Genomic DNA, 6,000 nt, shown 5'->3' with positions numbered 1-6,000 from the left:
GGTGACTTATTTCCAGTGTTAGTAAATTAATTGAGCTTTGAAATTCAAAATGCCTGATGTAGTTAATGTAAGGAGAATCAGGAGGCCTTCTATACACATTATATGGCCTAATCTGTATGGCGGCTTTTAGAATGGGCGTTACCACTACCATGCGCTAATGGAACATTGACCTGTAATGCAATACTGACCCCTTGTGGCCAGATGTATCTAAACACCTTGTCAACAGAATATCTCATGTTGGCACTCATTATAACTAAACTAAGCCTTCCTATAGTAATTGGCATTTAGCACGACTTCTCTTGCAGCAGCCCAGATGCAAGTATTTTGTTAAACTAGCAGCTTGATTTAATTCAAGCATCTGGCAGACATCTCAAATTCGCAGCAGTAAGCCACAATAATGGATGAGATTTAAAACAAGGGAAAATGGTTTTGCTGTGGAGTATTTGTGTCTGTGTGTGTGTGTGTGTGTATATATGTATATTGTGAGGTAGCGCTGTCATTCAAGGTTGGGGGACACTCGCTTGGCAGCCACACAATCAGATCCAGCTCGGATTTTCATAAGCCATAACAGTCCATGAGGTTTATTTGTAATCATAAACCACAGCAATATAACATAAAGTTCACCACAGCATAGCGTCCATTACAGAGCTTCCCTCTGTTAAGCCTGTGATCATACAGGTTATGCTTAGGAGGCTTTCTAGCCTCATTTATCTCACCCACGTCAGGGTCTCCACATGGTTCCTTCATTCAGGCTGCAGACGTCCATATCCCTCCAGGGAACTCTCAAGCTCTGGCAGCCATTACACACACAGCCACGCACAGGCTGTTAGTGAGGAGATCCTTCTCCTCATGGGACCTTCCAAACTGGACCAATCAGGTCCCAGCATTCACCTCGTGACCTATTCTGGCCACATTATATGGTCTATAGCCATGCCCACCGGGTCACGTGACTATGACCTCATCACAGGTCCTTCACATACTCACATAGCCTTTTACAATAGGTGTTATCAGACACACCCCTGGGTGGATTTGTAGGCAGCTAGAACCCGCCCATCTCTCCAGCTGCCTGAAGGCTTCTCCCTAACACATAGGCACAAAAGATCAGCTCTGCTGATCAGCACATAACCAAGCCTTCATCTCAAAGCCACCCACTTTGAGATACACAACGGCCACTCAGTATTCTGTCACTCATCCTTTCTCTTGGGACATCCACACAGCGCCCCCTAGCGGACACAGTAGTCATTACACCACATACCCCGCCCCTCTGTTCATACTTGTGGGGTTGAACACACAATCTTACACCAGGATCTCGAGACCGGGCACTCATCACACCTTGCCCCACAGGTCTAGAGAACCTATTCCAACTGTCATACGGCCTCCTCTCTACGTTAGGCCTCCCCCGCCCCCAGCGGTCAAAATATCGGTCATTGACTTTGACCCTCCAGTTACAGTCTGCGTCATCAGACACTGTTTAGTCACCACCCTCCTAGAGTGCGCTTCGTCGCCTGACCGTTCTCCCACTGATCGGCTCTCCCGGTTGGTACGGTCATCAATCTTAATCGGTCCTACTGTCTGGCCTGAGTCTGACTCATTCAGCGTCTCACAGGAACTAATGTCTCTCAGCTTCGCACGGCCCATCGAACTGCCACTTGCTGATATTCTTCGGCTATCTGCCCTGTCACTTCATGGCGGAACTCTTCGGGTCCTTACATCTTGTTGGGTTGCAGGCGGCCGCCACCTGGTATTCCATACTTCTTTATTAATTTGCTGACGGTCCAGCCTCAACTGCTCAATTTCTTGCAGGTACCCCACTCGATACTCCACGAGCATCCGAAAGTCTCTCAGGCTCTCCATGGAGCCAACCACGATGATGGGAATTCTACCCACTTCACTGGATACCGGGTCTTCATTATCAGGAGGGATCCGCACCCTCACCACACCGGAGATATTCACGAGGTCTTGCATCACCTTCCCGGATCTTCCAATGATTCTCCCAATCAGAGCTTTGGGTATCGGAACCACATCTTTCCACAAACCCAACAGATCCATAGCCTCTCTTGCTATCTCTAGGCGTCGAGCAGTCTTCACATTACTCTGCCTAACCAATTGTTTGACACGTAGACACTGCAAATGCATCTCTTTCAGGACAGCTACTCGGTTTGATGTATCTTCTCTGGCTGATACTATCACCAACTGCCGAGTCTCAGGTGCCCAGTGCACCTCACATGCCTTGACCGCCTCTTTGAAAGCCTCATGCACACCTTCCTCAGCACAGGCTTCTTGCATGTCCTCTGGTACATCAATCACAGACTGGAAGGTCATGGTCATGCTCTCTTCCTGGACCGAAGGATCTGGCTTTACCACGGACACTTCCCTCACTACAGTTGCCCCGACCGGGTGACTGTCTTCTTTAGTTCTTAACTCACCAACTTCACACGATGGGATCACTTCATGACCCTTTGCCACGATGGCTACTGGCAGTTCTGTCTTATTATTACTCAACGCTCACCCGCGGTAAGTCTTCGTCCAACTTCTCTCGCAGAAGACTTTTTACTACTCCTCGGAGTTCCTCCATCTCTTCCTTGAGGTTCTTGTTCACACTTGGCCAGGTGGACAGGTGACCTCTGAGCTCCAAGATCTCTTTCTTGAGCTCCTCGACCCTGTACTCAGCCGTTTGTCTCAGGACTCTTTCTCGTTTGACACACTCATCCACCTCCTCTCTGAGGGCCGTATTCAGTCCTTGCCACATTACCATGTGTCCTTTGAGCTCAGAGACTTCTTTCTCTAGCCCTGCTATTCTGTGCTCCCTTTCTTTCTCAGAGCCACCGTCACCCCCAGAGATTAAGTCATCCCTCCAGTTACTCACTAACCGTGTGACTACTTCCGCAGTCTTACCCACCAGGTCAGCGTCAGCTTTGTCACGAGTTTCAGTCAGCACAGCACTAGATTCTGTCCTAGTGGTGGCTACTGGCAACAACACGTCAGTCACACCCCATTGTACGGTGAACCCCCAAGACACTCTCAATCCGTGTGTCAGCTCCGCTCTTTTTGTTTACCACACCATTCTCATTCACACTGTGGTACCCTTCAGGTGACGTCAGGTCAGTAAATTCATCTGACGCAATTCTTTCTCTGGTCGCCCCTACGTCTGGCCTGTCCACGTTAGGAGGCGTCAGCGTCTTTGTATTGGTTAGTCCAACAGTAGGAACATCTCCATCCTCGTACCATAGGTCATCCAACGTGACAAAATCCCGGCCCCACTCCAAGTCATACACTAAGTCTGATGGTATACTGCCCCCTTGGCCCTCACTGCCTCCAAGCCCCTCAAACACCACTCTGTCTAGCACATAGTTCACCATAACCCCATGTTTACAGCGAACCTGAGCCATTTTCTCAGTCAGACAAAGTGAGAGGAGTTCCCATCAGAGTCACCTGACTCTTGGAGTCCAACCGTCCCGAGATTCCTTCCCGGTGCAGCATCACAGTACACACTTGCGGTCCGTCATGCTCCGGAAAGTATAACCCACATTCTGGAAACAACATACACGCACACTGCGGTTTCCCAAACATACCCACTGAGCCAACCAGTGCTGCCATTTCTTCACACTCGGCCCCTTTCTGGACCTCCAACCCAATTTGGGTCACTGCCCCCCTCTGGGACTCCACCCCCTTTTGGGTTACCACCCCAATTTGGGACTCCACCCACTTTTGGGACTCCACTTCTTTTTTGGTTACCACCCCAATTTGGGACTCCACCCCCTTTTGGGCCACCACCCCGATTTGGGTCACCGCCCCCTTTTGGGACTCCACCCCCTTTCGGGATCTCCCCATGTCTGTTATACCGGTCTTCTCAGACCAAAGTTCACACCACACAGTTTGTCTCTTACGATACCACACAAGTCTTTGGTGGCACCACCACAGCTCCTGCTGTCACCGATCACCGGCACCACCGGCTGCTGTTCACTGCAGCTCCTGCTGCGCCGTCTTCGTGGACCCGCCGATCCACCGGAAGCCGCTTGTCACCTTCGTGGCCCCACTGAGCCACATCAAGCCGCTTGTCACCTTCTTGACTCCCACTGAGCCACCGCAGGCTGAGTCGAGAAAAAAGAAGAAAAAACACACCACAGAAAACTCACGTGTCCTGACTGTGTGCTATTCAGGACGCTCCTGTCTCCACCTGAGACCGTCCAACACACAGGGCGCACCGGGTGCGATTCAGGGAGCGACCCTCCTCCCAGGGTCTCCCCACACACCGGCCTCACCAGGTCCAGGGGCTCGGCGGGTGCTCTTCAGGACCCGCCTGAGACTGCCCAACACTCGCGCCTCACCAGGTCCAAGGTCACACCACGTGCTCCTGGGATCCGACTCTTGTTCCAGGGCTGACCCTCCAGGACCTTTCCTCACTGAACCCTCCAGGTACACTGTCTTCCTCACTGACCCAGGTCAGCACCACACGAACACCCGTCCGATACCTGTGTCGGCCACACGGGTCACCGTTTTACTCATTGACCCAGGTCAGTACCACACGAACACCAGTCCGTTTCTCCTGTGTTGCCCACACAGGTCCTCGGGTACCTCTTCTCCGCAGAGGCACCCTAGCAATCACCAGTCTCTTTCTCCTGGGGAAGTGGCCGCACTGGACTCACCGATCCGGATAGTGCCTTACTCACTAGGCCGCCCGACAGCCGGACAGTGGCTTCCCCACTTGCAGGCCGTCACAGGCTCTGCTCACACATGGCCGGTCAGCAGCACATCACACGGCTTCCACAACCGTCAGCCCTGCCTCAGCGATGCTCTTTGCCACCGAATTTTGCAGTCCTTATCCGTTGCTCCCAGCAACAAGGCTACACCACTGCCCATAGCCTTCACCAATTGTGAGGTAGCGCTGTCATTCAAGGTTGGGGGACACTCGCTTGGCAGCCACACAATCAGATCCAGCTCGGATTTTCATAAGCCATAACAGTCCATGAGGTTTATTTGTCATCATAAACCACAGCAATATAACAAAGTTCACCACAGCATAGCGTCCATTACAGAGCTTCCCTCTGTTAAGCTTGTGATCATACAGGTTATGCTTAGGAGGCTTTCTAGCCTCATTCATCTCACCCACGTCAGGGTCTCCACATGGTTCCTTCATTCAGGCTGCAGACGTCCATATCCCTCCAGGGAACTCTCAAGCTCTGGCAGCCATTACACACAGGCTGTTAGTGAGGAGATCCTTCTCACGGGACCTTCCAAACTGGACCAATCAGGTCCCAGCATTCACCTCATGCGACCTATTCTGGCCACATTATATGGTCTATAGCCATGCCCACTGGGTCACGTGACTATGACCTCATCACAGGTCCTTCACATACATAGCCTTTTACAATAGGTGTTATCAGACACACCCCTGGGTGGATTTGTAGGCAGCTAGAACCCGCCCATCTCTCCAGCTGCCTGAAGGCTTCTCCCTAACACATAGGCACAAAAGATCAGCTCTGCTGATCAGCACATAACCAAGCCTTCATCTCAAAGCCACCCACTTTGAGATACACAACGGCCACTCAGTATTCTGTCACTCATCCTTTCTCTTGGGACATCCACACAGCGCCCCCTAGCGGACACAGTAGTCATTACACCACAATATATATATATGTATGTATGTGTGTGTGTGTATATATATATATATATATATATATATATATATATATATATATATATATATATATATATATATATATATATATTCAAACAATGTGAAAAACATATAGCCAGCTCACCATAAAGGAGTTCCTTTTGATGCAGTAATCGGTGTTCACCCTGTGTTTTGCACGGATCCAGGCAGGGAGTATGCCCCAACAAATAGAAATATCAGGAGATTGGGATCCAGCAAAAGGATGAAAGTTCACCAGATTTGTAAAAACTTCTTCTTTATTAATCCATTATGTCATAAAAAGTAAGAGGAACTCCAATCGATTATGTAGCATTCCATCAAGGGACTACATGTTTCCGCACTAT

Source organism: Dendrobates tinctorius, unplaced genomic scaffold (genome assembly GCF_039654945.1).
Source record: "Dendrobates tinctorius isolate UK_male_01 unplaced genomic scaffold, ASM3965494v1 ptg000032l, whole genome shotgun sequence".
NCBI classification, from domain to species: Eukaryota; Metazoa; Chordata; class Amphibia; order Anura; family Dendrobatidae; genus Dendrobates; species Dendrobates tinctorius.
The sequence above is the reverse complement of the archived record's forward strand: the minus strand, read 5'-3'. Positions refer to the sequence as shown.